This window comes from Artemia sp. Qi Xiang Cuo, chromosome 3 (assembly GCF_049724085.1).
Source record: "Artemia sp. Qi Xiang Cuo chromosome 3, ASM4972408v1, whole genome shotgun sequence".
NCBI lineage: Eukaryota > Metazoa > Arthropoda > Branchiopoda > Anostraca > Artemiidae > Artemia > Artemia sp. Qi Xiang Cuo.
Genome location: NC_142796.1, coordinates 32,371,270 through 32,384,399, shown reverse-complemented (window position 1 = coordinate 32,384,399; position 13,130 = coordinate 32,371,270). Strand labels below are relative to the sequence as shown.

General features: G+C 37.2%; 1 protein-coding gene across 1 annotated transcript in view; it reads left to right on the top strand.

Moving 5' to 3' along the window:
* Positions 1 to 13,130, top strand: part of RanBP3 (ran-binding protein 3) — a 68,883-nt gene that overhangs the window by 9,001 nt on the left and 46,752 nt on the right. The gene's annotated exons all lie outside the window — the stretch shown is intronic.

The window sequence follows — 13,130 nt, the reverse complement described above, 5'->3', positions numbered from 1 at the left end:
TGAAAATGGACAGGATTTGTTAGTAAGAGAGTTAAAAATAAATTTTACCAACAAACAAAGACCAAATATTTTGATTTCACAAACGAAAGGCTTTATCAACAGGAGGGGGGGGGTAGCTTGAACCAACTTATAAAATGGTGAAAAAATATAACAAATGAGAGCTATACCAGAAAAACCTGAGCAATGAAAAAAAAACTCAGACTTGTCAATTCATGTTAATTCAATAAAATCTATGATGGGGGGAGGGGAATTTACTCTTTAACATCCAGAAGGAGGTGAAAATTTGTTGTTTTTTTATTTTTCTGTGAAAATACCAAACCAGTGTCATTAGTGGCCACTTATCAGGGGGGCAAGCCTGTATTATAGAAATTTTACCACATGCAATTTACATTAACTGCCATACTCATAGCCTCAACCTTGTGTTGGGTGATTTCATTCAGAACTTGAGATGAATGGCATCTTTCTTCTCCACTCTTCCAGAGATATACTGTATTATTTTAAATAGCAATACATGCTACCGACTGTTTGTTAATCAACTGTCAGTTAGCCACCGGCATAACTGTTCTTCAGCTGGAGAAATCATCTACTACAGTTGGGCATACCGAAATAGATCGATGAACAAGGTACTGAATAGATACAACTGTATTTTGGCTGTTTTATCAATTACCGGAACATCTAGTGACGGGGAATAGGCAGCTCAGTCCCACGAATTTGCAACCAGACTTCATACATTTGAATTTATATTTATACTCCATCTAGCGGAAAAAAATTTTAGGCCACAAACTTTTTCTAAGCAGCTGCGGGAGATAGACCTAGTTTTCTCTTGAGCTACTGGTCTTATTGCAGGTACGCGAGGTAAAATTATAGACAACCAAACTGACGATTATTTTGATGAAATCTTTCATAAAGCAAAATAATCTTCTTGTAAGTGCAGTCTTAATGAAGACCTGGAGCACAATTCTCAGAATTATGACTATTCCTGTAAAACACACAAAGCATGCCCAGAAAGTAGCTTCCTGTTTATGCGATTGTGTAACAGTGTGGACTTTGGGAAAAAGCAATCTTGCTGAAGTGAAAGAATCAACTAAAATTGTTTTAAAAAGGGATCATTTTCTTGTGATGGAGAGATATGTGCTCCAAATCTAAAAGCCGCTCTGTGAATGATGTTCCCCCGTTAGAGTTAATCTCTATATTAGTTGTCGATTTGCTGCACTACATCATTACTAGCCGACTAGCTAGTGTAGCAGCATATTAAGAACAATTTTCTATTGACACAACTCTGCTGGCCTTGCAAATGGATCTCCTGAAAAGATATATAGATTCATTAGCCAATAGGCCAAAAGATTTCTTTGAACTTTGCGATTGTCTGAAGACAATATGCAAATCTTCATTAGTCTATCTATCATAATGACTAATAATTAGAGATTCTTTTCTACACTAAGTCTGACTAAAATCTATTTTAGATCAACAGCGACAGAAGGCTCAGTGATCTGAAGTTGATATTTAGTGAAAAGGCTCTTGTGAAATTGTTGGATTTCAGTGCTATGATTGATATTTTGAAAAAATGAGACCTTGACCCCTCCCAGTGTTGCAGTAAAACTGTAAATTACTTTCCAACTTAAATTCTCTCTGTATTCATTAAAAACTTAAATGCTTCTTACTAATATTGCTTCATTGCTTATTAGTCAATTTTGGGAGAGACCTGTGCTTACTACTATGAATAAATATTGATATTCAACATCTTTGAGCCAGACCGTTTGGGGGTCCTCAGAGGTTGCTTAGCCCCCCCCCCCCCTGCCTAGCTCAGAATGAAATGACGCCACTGAATAAGGGAATTATAAACCTCTAGTTAAGGATTTTTGGCCATGGAGATTAGAATACTACTACTAACAACTCACTGTAGCACCAAGCCGCCTGAGGCCAACAATACTACACACGCTCCTCCTCCATCCCAATCTTTTCAAAGCCTCCCTCTTTACACACTCCCAAGTAGCTACAATTTCTCTTAAGTCTTTCCTTACGACATCCTCTCACCACATTCGGTGACGACCTGATTTTGGTTTAGGCTAGACGGTTGGCCGACAAGGACAATGTTTGGCTATCTGTCATCCTTCATTTGTGGAACGTGTCCTAGCCATCTCATACTTTCTGTCATTATAGCTCTAGAAAGCGGGATTGAACCGCATTTTCTTACAGCTTACTATTTAAGATATGGTCAGTCAGTCGGGTATCCAAAACAGTCCGTAGGCAACTTCTCTTGGAAACATCTAACAACTCCTCTTCCGTTTCGGAGCGTCCTCGCTTCAGAACTATACTTGACCACTGTCATGACCGTAGCTTCCAATATTTTAATCTTGGTTCGCAGACTTATCTTCCTGTTCTTCCAAACTTTTTTCAACTGTGAAAAAACACCACGGGCCTTAGGTATTCTACTTTTAACATGTTTACTAAAAATACTATCTAAGCAAGTGAAGCTTTCAACTTGATCTATCTTCTCGTTACCCAACGTTACCTCTTCACCTTCATTTATTCCTAGTCTTAGCGACTTAGTCTTCATGAAATTAATTTTCCAACCTATTCTTGCACTCTGAACTCGCAAACCTCTAAAAGTTAACTTATTTTGCTCTCATTTTCACTTATGATGCTTAAGTCATCATGTTGCTGATAATATCCTTGCCTGTTTGATGAAGCTATGAAAGTCCTCCTCCTCTTCACTAGCTCATATCTATATGAGTTCTGATTTTCGGCTAGGGTTTAGATTAAAACTAAGTATAGAAATAAATTGGATATATCAAACTCACTGCGATTAAAAATAACTAAAGTTGAAGTTGATGCTGAAACTGTAATGAACAAAAACCGGAAATAAATACATCCTTCCCATTAAAATAACTTTGTAAAAAAAAACCTGCAAGTGTAGCTATGTAAATAATAAAAAAAAATATTTAAGTCGTGTTTCTTATTTTTACAGTTTTTCATTCATATTGGTAAGATTTGAATTGTTTTTTTCATTTCAATTGGAACAAATAAGTTCCACTACTCACCACTACGGAATCTGAGCATTACCAATATTGATGCTCGCGACCGTGACCCACTCAGTATTCGCCACTCCTATACGATCCCGAGAAAGCACATAACCATTAGGAACCGTCACTTTAACAACAACGCATAGTTTACTATACCTATCCCTATATATATGCACTATTGACTGGTTCAGACTACGACCCTCAGCAGTGAGCATTAATTGGGGATGTCATCCTGAATTAAATGCTTGAGAAACTTCATGTCCAGCCATAATCGCCTTTTCACCGCATTTTTACCAAACCATTTGTAGTGATTGTGTGTACATGCTCTTGGCTATATCCCTTTTTGAAACCAAACCGTTTTTCCGGTGTCGAACAAGCTTAGCTTATATCATCCATCAGCATCGGTTCCGACAACTTGCGCAAGTTAGGTGACACAGCTATTGGAACTGCAACTGCTTTCATTTTTCCCCTTCTTGGGAACAGGGGTAACAACACCTACACAAAATGTATCGGGAACTACTCCATAATTAAAAATCATTTAATACAGCATCTCCAGATGGTTAACTAAATATTCAGTACTATACACTAGGTACAGGCTGCATGTCTTGTCGATTCCTTGAGATAGTTTCTTGTTCATTTTCTCTATGTAATAACGGCTATTTGAGTCCGTTACAGTAAAACCTAGGTCACGAGGGTTTTCACAAAGAGCATCATTTAATTGGGCCAACAAACTTTCCTTCAGCAGAGGAACGGGTGGTGAAAATTCGGTTGTGAAATATTCCGTCCATTGCTTTTTGCCTGGGAGTGTAGGCGTTGAGGGATCACTACCCGCTTTCTTTTTATTTAAAAAACTTCACTTATTAATTAAACAGAGACTATCAATTACCCTGGCCTTCGGCTTAGTCAGCTCTTCAGAGAACCTGCGCTTTGCAAACACCATAGTATCATATGCAGGACCAGAGCATGGCCTCTCACATTCACTCCATAAGCCGAACCAGAACTTAGATGAATGACACGCAGCCACATGATCGGGGTTCAAGGACCACTTCTGAAGAGACACGAACCTTCGGGAGAGATACGCCTATGTCTTCTGCACTACGTAGGGCAAGACTAATCTCTGAGCAGTAAATATTCACTAGGATTCGGTTTTCCCTTTGAGGAGTTATTTTGAAGTAGCTTTTATTTTAGATGGAATATTCTGTAGCGTACACATGTAAACATCGGTGTCGATTTTGCCTCAATCATATTTGTAAAACCACTTTGTTTTTATTGTATTACTACTACGGGTTGGTTCCACTTCGATTATACAGGTAAGTGGGAAATGATAAGCGCATTTACCAGTGTCGACATGGCTCAAACCTAATGGTCTGATTCCATCACAATAGAGAACAAAGTCTAGACGGAACCCGAGTTATGTATGTAGGTCTAAGTAAAATTGAAGTCATTTTCAGCGGTTCGAAACCCAGGTAAAGTAGGTAGGAGCAATTGGGACCTAGCGTTACAACTTTCGGCCACGTTGTAGTTAAAATCACCGGCTATTATGACACTGTCATATTTGTCACAGGAATCGTGAATAACTTTAACGAGTTTAGCACAAGCTGTGCTAAATCACTCCTCAAACGCTAGGTCACGAGAATCAGTCGGAAGATCAACAAAAAATATACAAGTTCTGGCCGACTTTCAAAGTAACAAATCTTCGTTTTCTGCAATTAACTCAGTGGACGACTGAGAACTCACAAGCTCTGCAACGCCCGCAGAGCACCTCCCTCTTCTGGATCGAACTGCCGGAACTGCAAAAACACGGATACTGTCACTGTATTCTTTTTAAACCAATGAAAAATACTGTATCATTAAAAACGAACAGAAATTAATTAAAAAAACTTTATCCGCTAAAGAAGTTTTTCATGGAAAAGTACAGAGCTACATTAAACCAAAGATGCAGAAATAAATTCAAATAATGTTTCAAGCGTTAAATGACCATAAATCACTGTCAATAAACAAATGAAACCCGAAATGAACACAAATTACGATACAGGTATATAACCAATTCAAACTTAAAAAGAGCAGAAACTACCCCAAAGAGAAGCAGGGCCCAATGCCCCCTTTACGTTCTAAAGACCAGAACGTAATTTTTACTTTACTGAAAACAAAATTCGTTTTGAAAATTTTCTCTTTTAACTTTAACAAATTCAAAATAGCTGAGAACTTCAGGAATGAATATCAGTATATATATATATATATATATATATATATATATATATATATATATATATATATATATATATATATATATATATATATATATATATATATATATATATATATATATATATATATATATATATATATATATATATATATATATATATATATATATATATATATATATATATATATATATATATATATATATATATACACGAATACTTAACTGTCTATCCACATTAATTTGTTCTTTTCACTAATCTTGGTTATTGTGGTGATTTTTTTTTTTTTATGTAATGAGGAATAAAAACACAAAGTTGGAAATAAAAGTTGTTTCCAGTAAAGGGCAAATTAGGTTCTGGTCTTTCGAAGACACGGGGGCGTTAGTTCTACACCTCTTTGCGGTAGTTTCTGCTCGTTTAAGCTTGAGTTGGTTATTTATAGTTATTTTTGTTCCTTTGGGGATAGATTTACTGATAGCTCTATACTTTTCTTTGCAAAACTTTTTTTGTGGGAAACGTTTTTAAATTTAATACAAAAATAAACCCAAGGTAGTGGCAAGTCTATAACCTAAAGCATGATTGACCTTCTCAGCTTAATGCAGTAGCTTAATTCCAAAAGCATTTTTTAGCATAATAATCCTGTCAAATCTTCTGAAAATATTATCGAAGCTGATTAATTCTTTCTTTGGGAAGAACCATGTCTCGTTGTACCTACCCTTCTGCTAAAAATATTTCAAAAATAGGATGCTTTGGATTCGATTTGAATTTGGTTTACAGGTACCTATAGCCAATGAGACTAAAATCACTTCTAAGCAGAGGGCAAGTGGAGCCCGGAACTGGCGTACGCGTCTGAAATTGTGTCCCTCTATTTTCTTAAGGTAAGAAAATTGCACCGTAAGTTAGAATTGGGTCTGACAGCTGAGGACTTTCGTGCAAAGATCGGACATGGGGTGCCTCTGAAATCTTCATTCTCATGTCCCATTATCACAAGGTAATTCCCCCATAAGTTTCCCGCTGATTAGTTAAAAAAAACCTGCCTTTGTTTATGCTGAAAAGTTGGTAGGGGGAGAAGGCACGATCCCACTTTGTGCCAGCAGTAGTATAGATTAAAAATCCGTATGCGACTCTGGTTCCAAACTGATGCTACATACCGTCAACCGGGGTGAGATTGATAATCAGGGGTGACATTGACACAACCATGGAAAGGTGTTTCTTTTGACTTTTGACGACAGGCGGTGTGACGAAAAAATCTGAGAAAATTCTAGAGGGTTTTTTAGATTATCTTCGTCAGTGAGTGTGGAAGTGGCGTCCATCAAGTAAAGAGTGCCTGATTGTGTAAAGTAAGTACTTTTCGTTACGTTTAGGTGTACTGAACATTTGTCTTACCAAGATAAAACAGGTGACTGTTTTTTTTTGCTGTGGGGCATTAGTAGGCTTGTAAATATAATCAGAAGGCTGCCGAGTAAGTATTTACGAATTTACCTTAAAACGGTAGGGGATTGGTGAGTTGTCAAAGTCACCCCTTGGAGAAAGGGTACTTCGGGGGTGACTTTGACAGTTACCAAAATGAAACGCGGAAGGTCCTAACAAAATATAAGACGCGCTATCCAAACGAGTTTACAGTTTCCAAAGAGCATTTTAAGAGCCTAATCGTTCGACTATGGGATGAGATGTGGGAAACATTTATTCAGTATTTCCCATAAACAAAGATACCGTCATTGCAAAAACATCTTGGGAAGTCTCAACCACAAGCGACGGTGTCGAAACTGTCGGAAAAGCAGATACAGAGATGCTTACGCGTATGCGCTACCGGAAAGATGATATCGCTCCACAGCTTCGGCGTCGAAGATTGAAAATTGCACCAGAAAAAAGTATCTCGTTTGAAGACGTTTAAATGCCACAGCCAAGAGGAGCGAAAAAAAGAAAGGAAAGGAGACGACTAGTGCCAGAGACAGCGGTGGCTCTAACTCGGATGATACTGTTCCTGACGAAAGTGTAAGTGCCAGAAGTAAGAAGTCGAAGACTTTGAAGAGGAAATCCCCACAGTTTGTTCAAGATAATGTCAGTTCTGACAGTTTACCAAAGGAGCCTCAGTTTGACGATAGTTCGGACTCTGATATCAGCATGGTACCTGCAGAAGACTCCGACAGACAGGGTCAGGCTACGGTGGGGGAATTTGTAGTGATCAATTTGGCTGGAAAGAAGTCCACATCACAATACGTAGCCAGAGTTTACAGATACCTTGATCTAAGCGAGGATGAAAATAAAAACGCTGGAATTGACCTCGAGTTGGAAATTACATTTCTAAAGCACGGGGCTTCTTTGAGCTACAAGTTCGTGCTGACAGAAGAAACAAGCTGTGTCTACACAAGTCAAGTAGAAATGGTGTTGCTAAAGCCTTCTGAGGTCAGTGGCACCTCGAGAACCTCTAGTCAGTTGGTTTTTGGGGTGGATCCGTCCGGTTTTATGATCCCCTAGGGTTATTCTTTTACTGAAGCAACTGATTTGGTCAGTTTTGAAGGCTTTTTTTGTTGTTTTTTTTCTGTGATTTTTGTAGTAACTGTTTTTTATCGCTTTTGATACATTTGATAATAAACGAGTTTTACAGCAAATCTGAAGGTCTCAGAGCTGATGGTCCTAGCTGGTTGTCAAAGTAACCCCAAAGCCGGGTGACATTGATAATCGACATTATCGTTAAAAATGAAGTACTTGTGTCAGAGATGCAATATTAAACGTCTCAGGCTGCCATCTTGTAGCAAAAGTCGCACTTTTGGCACAAGTTTCAGATTTTTTTGATCACCCTGCTTTTTTTTTTTTTTTTTTTTTTTTTTTTTTTATGGGGGCTACGTGCCCAGTCCTGTCCCAAAATTATCAGAGTGAAAATCCTGCATGAATCTGACAAAGAAGGTACAACCTTTCTTCTAAAACTTGGTGGTGGGGTGGGTAGTGTTTGAGCACTGACCCACATTCAATTCCTCAACCTATAGGTTGGAAATCTTCATGTGAGGAGATGGGAGAATGACGGTTTTTGGAGTTCACTGACCCAAATTGGTTTTCCAATCACATCGATTAAAAACCCTCATGGGATTTTGGCTAGAACAAGCTGAAGCGCCCGGGTTTTCGTTAAAAAATTGACGATGGACGGGGAGGAAGTGGTAGACTGGAGAAGTTAAAAGCCCAATTTGTTTCCCATTGGCTACGTTCGTGATTTTTTCTCTGGAAGTGTATTTTAGATTTTTTTTTCATCTTTCTGAGTGAAATAGCTGCCCCAGCATTTTGATCGAAATGAGGGGATATGGAGGTGCTCTTAAGCAAAAAGAAAGAAGGCGATAGATTCGTTGCACACCAATCACTGTCGATTCTTAGCACAGGCACAAAAACCTTTAGTTTTCGATCGAAGGAATCCCCCAAAGTTTATGCGACCATTGCGCTTTACCAAGTTTATGGTAGCACATATATTTTGATAAATGTATTTAATCTCGTAAAATGATCTAGTTATATAATATCTAATTGTCAAATTGAAGCCTGTAATATGGGTAGTGCCTCCTCAGCGTTTAAACTGATGTATATTTTAGAGTTAAATCATTAATCAATTTGGATGTTTAAAGCCCATAACCTAAGGCCTTAAGTTGCTATTTGAAGCCACCATATGGCTACCGCTTAAACCTTGCTTCATAGTAGATTCGTTTATTGGACCAAAGTTTTACACCATTCACTGACGCTATTTTTTATGTAATGATGATGTTAAGGTAAAACAATTTGAAATCGTTTCTTTGAATTTGGAGAATTTGAAGGTTTATTTTTATTTCTGAAACAACAGTTGATGTATCTAAATTATTTTGTTAGATTTAGATTAGTTTTCGGATGTAAAATATTTTCTATTGTGTTTGTCTTTTCTTAAAATTCCTTAGTGGTCAAAGCCCTAATTTTCAACATGCTATGTCAATACTAGGTTAGTAATGTCTATTTGAAGTATTACGCCGAGTCGCCAGAACCGCAAAAAAAATGAGGAATGAAAAATGAAAGTGAAAAATAGCAAATAATGAGACTTTGTATGGGTGTGGTATCTCTATCATCATTTCCCCTGCGCGCCTGCATGTTTCTTGCATAAGATGTGTAATTTAATACCTAAATTGGTATTGTGGAACGTCGGTAAGATTAAGTATGTCCAAGTCCCCTATGGTCATTCTACATTTGATACCATATATTATGTATGAAATCAGTATCTTTGTTTCCCTAATCTCCTAAAATCCCCTTGGAAGATCTCAATATTGGAAAACTACTATAAAAAAGTTCTTTTCGAGCTTAGACCAATCAGAGAGATGGATTATCCGGTTCAATCCAGAACTAAGTGTCCTTCCAAAAATCAATTTAATTACGAGACTTAGTGGCAAACCGTTTGATTCCAGTTTCTCTTCATTCTTTGTTAGTGAGACATCTTTTGGTTTTAGATTTAGGCTGCTTGATAAGTTTTTGCTGTTTTTATCTGTTATTCAAATTTTGACGCAGCAAGTATTTATAATTATAGGTTTAGGATGTATAGTATACGGTCTACTTTTCTACCGCTTGTCTCACCAATTTTGTCTTTAATCCTGCGGTTGAACAGTTCAGTAGCTAAATTGAAAGTCGGTAAACCAAACAATGGAGAAAATAAGAAGATAGATAGTTTTTCTTTAATGAACGGTACCAGTCATTTTGTCAAAAAAAAAAGAAAAACTCCGGGGTTTTGGTGTATCCGTGTGTGTTTGTGTAAATGAAAATGTTTCTATGTCCACTCCAGTATAGACTTGGTCCAATGATCTCAAAATTTTGTTTCTTAGTATTTTATGGCCAGAATGCGTTTTTCATTTTGGTTTATATCCTCCTTTTCAGGGATAATCGATCAAGCCTACAAAACTAAGCGTTAACACAGTGCTTTGTCTCTGAACGGCTCTGATTTTAGTATTTAATCCTTTGTAAGTCTAGTTCAAGTGTTGGTTTATCAATCACTTTTAAATATGATCATATTTGAAGTGCTACAGTATGCTTATATGGTTCTTTGGCCGGGGTCGTACTCAGAGGCGGATTGGGGTACCGAGCTTAAAATTGTCGACCAAATTTTAAAATCTACATAAAGGAGCACACTTTTCGATTATAGCTCCGCAGTTTCCCATTTCTATTTCATGCTTTGACAACGCCTCCTGGAAAGTATCTGTCGATCCTTTTCCAGTGGTATCTTCAGCATGTAAAAACTTAATTCGAAGATTAAATAAAAAAAACAAGTTTTTTCAACTGAAAGTGAGGAGCAACATTAAAACTTAAAAAAAACAGAAATCATTACACATATGAAGGTGGCTATCCCCTCCTCAACACCTTGCTCTTTACGCTAAGGTTTTTTAGTACTTCTAAAAAAGCTTCTTATTATTCTAATTAAACGATCCCTGTGTTTCCGCAGTCTTTCTTAAAGAACTGGAACGCAATTTAAGCTTTAGCGTAAAGAGTGAGATGTAGAGCAGGAGATAATCCCTTTCATATACGTAATAATTTCTGTTCGTTTTAAGTTTTAATGTTGCTCCTTACTTTCAGTAGAAAAAACTTGTTTTTTTAATCAATTTCTGATCGTTTTTTAAATAAAGCCGGCAAATCTGGCCCACATACATGGAGAAATCCTCCTCCCCAAGGAAATATCCTCTAGACAATTCAATAACGGTAAGAATTTACCCCGGAGGATTACCCTTAACAACTCCACGCGTAAAACTGAGCCGGAAAAAAGAAAGCAAGACACATAAAAATAATTTTGTACAGGAATTCTGACGAATTTCCCCAGTGTATAATTTCCCCTGATAAGTTCACCCCCTGGAGATTTCTTTCCCCATGGAAAATTCCCCCGTGGAAAAAAAAATCCCAACAGAAAATGTATACATACTTCCCAATAACAAATACTATGCGTAAACAATTGGCAAATTTTACAACTTGAAGAAATTTCCCTTGGGGCTGGGGGGGGGAGTCATATTATATTCAAAAGCCTAGTTATTGGCCTTTCAACTGTGACAAACAAAATGACTAACTCAAAATTTTGATCGGACGATTTTGGGAGAAAAGGTGGGGGGAGGGGTAGTTGCCCTCCAATCAAAAGTGAAAAATTCATCAAATCAAATTAACACCATGTGTGGATGTCTTATTTATTCAGACTGACTGACTCAGTCAGGAAATAACACGGAACAGAAAGGCAGGAATCTATCGGGTGAGAATTTTTATGATAGATAGATGGATTGTAGTGAAGTTTAAGCTCTTTTAATGAATAGTTTTATTTTTCTTTCAAAAACATTCATATAAACCAAAAACTTGAACTAATGAAACCCACTAGTAAGTTTTGTGTGAAACCCTGCTTACTGAGTCCTGAACCTATATTACAAGATATAGGTTCAGGTTCCCTATCCTATATTATAAGATTTGAAGGGCTATACACGGGGCTTTGGGTGGTTCACCAACTTCGCCACCCCCTAGCGCCCGCCCTGCAAATGAGCATGGCAAGCCGTAACAGAGCAATGACTATAAATACTGTAACCCAGTTTGTGTTACTACCTTTTACCGCTAATGGACGTTCAATGTCCAGGACTTTTTTGGGGGGAGTTTGCTCGTGGGCTAAAGCATGAAGAGTTATATTCCATAGCATTTCAATGAGAATGTAGTCAATCTGTCCTAAAAAAAAGGTATTTAGCTCTTGGTGTTTTCTTCCTATATAAAGGTGCAAAATTATAGCGGGAATCCACTAGCTATACCAGAATTGTATCTTCTTGTCAAAGCTCCAAATTGCGCAACTTTTAATTATTAATCAAAAACTAGTTTTTTTTCCTGTTTTTTTTCCTTCTAAAAACCAGTCGTCTGTTTTTAGATTTTGCATTACGTAAATTCTTTTCAATGCACCGAACTTTAAAATTGAACAGGAATTGCCAGGGTTGTAAATAACTTGGCTTTCCAGTATGAACATAGCTAGGTTTTTTGTTAGGAGGGTGGGGTGACAGACCAACTAGGTTAGAGGAGTTAGATTTACCTTCTGCCAGAACTTAACTCCACAGTTGCTTTTGGCATTTTCGTTCGTTAGCATAATAGTTTTCTTTAAGGGGAGGGGGGTTACTGCCCTCCTAGCCACAGCCAAGCTGTCGACCCATAAAAACACCAAAAAAATTTGAAATATAGTTTAACCTTGTTTGTATGATGTTTTTTTCAAGTGATGCACAACAAGTGATTTTCAAGCAGTGTTTGGCTCCCACATAAATCAACCCTTAACTGTTCAACCCAACACAAATAGATTAGTGTGTTAAATCTATTCCAATAGAATAGATGACGTAAAGTAGTTACTCTATAGCACCCTTTGCAAACCCAAGATGTAATAACAAGAGGGGTAGGGAATGCTGCGCGCAGTTTTTTTTTGCGCCTAAAACTAGAAGGCACATCTTTTATTGTAACCCCTAGCTACGTCCCTTTCGATTTTAAATTAAAAAGAAAACATTTTTTTTTTCAACTGGAAGTAAGGAGCAACATTAAAACTTAATACGAATTTAAAAACTTAATTAAAAAAAAACTTAATACTCTGTATATGAAGAGGGTTACCACCTCCTAAATACCTCGGTCTTCACGCTAAAGTTTTTTTTTTAGTACTTTGAAAAGTATCCTATTCAAATTAAAAGGCCCATTGTGTTTCAGAATTTGTTCTTAAAGAATTGGGACAAAAAGTTAAACTTTAACGTGAAGGTCGAGGTATTTAGGAGGGGGAACCCTCCTCGTATACGGAATAATTTCTGTTCATTTCATGTTTTAATGATGGTTCTTACTTTCAGGTGAAAAAGCTTGTTTTAGTTGAAAAACTTGTTGGGAGGGCTAGTTTCCCTCCATATTTTGACCACTTACAATAGGCACT